At 36.9% G+C, this 2,447-nt stretch overlaps 1 protein-coding gene across 2 annotated transcripts in view; it reads right to left on the bottom strand.

Moving 5' to 3' along the window:
• Positions 1-2,447, bottom strand: part of LOC102478063 (aldo-keto reductase family 1 member C15) — a 90,655-nt gene that overhangs the window by 1,393 nt on the left and 86,815 nt on the right. The gene's annotated exons all lie outside the window — the stretch shown is intronic.

Genomic DNA, 2,447 nt, shown 5'->3' with positions numbered 1-2,447 from the left:
TTTAAAAAGGAAAAAAAAATCAAAAAAAAAAAAAAAAAAAACTTAAAGACTTCTCCCATGAGCAAAACAGCACTCTCAAAAGGATCCTGAAACCTCAGTCCTCCTCAACAAGCTCCAGATCATGAGCACATGCATGCCTGATGTACACAGGGAAATCTCTAGACATGAAACCAGAACCTTGCCATTCAGGTCAGCCTCACAGACTGTCACATTTTACCTCTGGATACGATTCAGCCCCCTTGATGTTATTTTCAAGACTTGGATTTGGCTTTTAAAATTTGGGCAGAATATGTCCAAGGTTTTTGTTTTTGTTTTTTTTTTTTTTGTGTGTGTGTGTATGTCATTTTAAAAAACCCCATTTTAACCATTTCTAAGAATTAAGTGCACTTTTCAGTATAACCTTCACCACCATCCACCTCTAGAACATTTTTGTCTTACCCACCAAAACTCTCTACCCATTAAATTCTAATCCCCTGTTTCTTCCTTCACCCTGCTTTTTGCAACCACCATTCTACTTTTTTTAATATGAATTTGACTACTATAGGGATGTTATATAAGTGGAATTATACATTGTTCACCCTTTTGTGTCTAGCTTATTTCACTTAACATAATGTGTTACAGGGTCATTTAGGATGGAACATGTGTCAGAATTTTATTCATTTGTAAGGTTAAATCATATTCTCTTGTATGTGAATACTATATTTCGTTCAGTCAGCTGCCTATGGGCATTTGGAATTTTTACATCTTTAGGTTATAAGAAATAATGTTGTTATCAACACTACTATAGAAATAGCTGATTTTTTTTTTCTACATTAATTATTTTGGCTATATATCTACATATGGAATTACTAGGTAGTATGGTAGTTCAAAGTTCAAGCTTTTGAGAAACCACCAAACTTTCTCATGGAGGCATAATTTTTTATTCCCACTAACAATGCACAAACATTCCAACTTTTCCACATTCTCACAAATGTGTTATTTTCATTTTCTTTTCTTTTTTCTCCCTTTACATCATAGCCATATAGTGGATATTGATATCTCACTATGGTTTTGATTTGCAAAATGATTAGTGAGGTTCATTAATAAAGTTAATGAGGTTGAGCATTGCTTAAATCATTATTGTCCATTTGCATATCTTCCTCAAAGAAATGTGCAAGTTTTTTGCCCATATTTGAATTGAATTGTTTGAGGCTTTTGCTATTGAGTTTTAAAATTTTTGTATTTTCTTGGTTTAATCCCTTGTCAGACATACAGTTTGAAAATAATTTTTCTCAGCAGGCCTGGTCACCACAGACCTTCCCACATCCCCACCCATACTCCTCTCTGGACTTCAGATTGGTTCCATGGGACTTTAAGACGAACTCACACCCCACCTCACTCCACCTGGAAACCGGCCAACAGTTCTGGACACCAGGCTGCCTGCAGCTGCAGGCCTGGTCACCGGGTCCCGTCACTCGTTTTCTGGCCCTTCATCAGTTGCCTTTTGACTCTCTGAATTTTAGTTTTTTGAATAGTGTGTGGCGTACAATGCACGCCATGTGATTTTTTTTGTTTTGTTTTGTTTTTCTTTGCTCTTGAGGTATTACTTATTAGGTGAATTGGAGGCTCACCACTCCTTAGAAACAGGGAGGACTTTGGGTCACCCAGGACCACTAACAGTACATGGTACTGGTGAGCATCAAGTAGGCCAACCATAAGAGAAATCATCAATTTTCTAATCCTGTACACCTTTTAACACTCAGAGATACCTTAAATAAATTAGGAAGCAACATATATATCACCTGATGACTAGGAACAATCGCAGAGGCTCAAGAAGTATGAGCCACCAACAAAAGGTTTCTCCCCCAAGGGAAATTATCAAGCTTACATCACCCACAGTCAATACAATGGACATCGTGGACATGTCTGATAAGGAATTCAGAATATTTTCAGTGACCAAACTAACTGAGATGGAAGAGAAAAGAGACAAGGAGCTCCAGGAGATGAGGAAGTCCCTTTATGATTTGAAAGAAGAAATAGATACCTTAAACAAGAACCAAATGGAACTTCTAGGGTTGAAGAATGTGATACAGGAAATCAAAACCTCCCTTGAAAGTATTAAAAGTAGGTTAGATCAGGCAGAAGATAGACTCTCTAATGTAGAAGACAAAACATCTGACCTAGAAAAAATATCAAGAAGATTGAGAAAACAACCATGAAAAATGAGGATAATATATGAGGAATACTGGATACCATCAAGTGCCCTAGCATCCAGATAATTGGTATCCCAGAAGAGGAAGAAAATAATAATGGCCTAGATAATTTATTCCACGAAATCCTGGAAGAAAACTTTCCAAACCTAGAGAGACATTCAAATATCCAGATTCAAGAAATACATAGGAACTCGAGTAGAATCAACCCAAGAAGATCCTCTCCAAGGCACATCATAGCCAGACTGGCAAAAACAA

Source organism: Tupaia chinensis, unplaced genomic scaffold (assembly GCF_000334495.1).
Source record: "Tupaia chinensis unplaced genomic scaffold, TupChi_1.0 Scaffold000598_1, whole genome shotgun sequence".
Taxonomy (NCBI): Eukaryota; Metazoa; Chordata; class Mammalia; order Scandentia; family Tupaiidae; genus Tupaia; species Tupaia belangeri.
The sequence above is the reverse complement of the archived record's forward strand: the minus strand, read 5'-3'. Positions and strand labels throughout refer to the sequence as shown.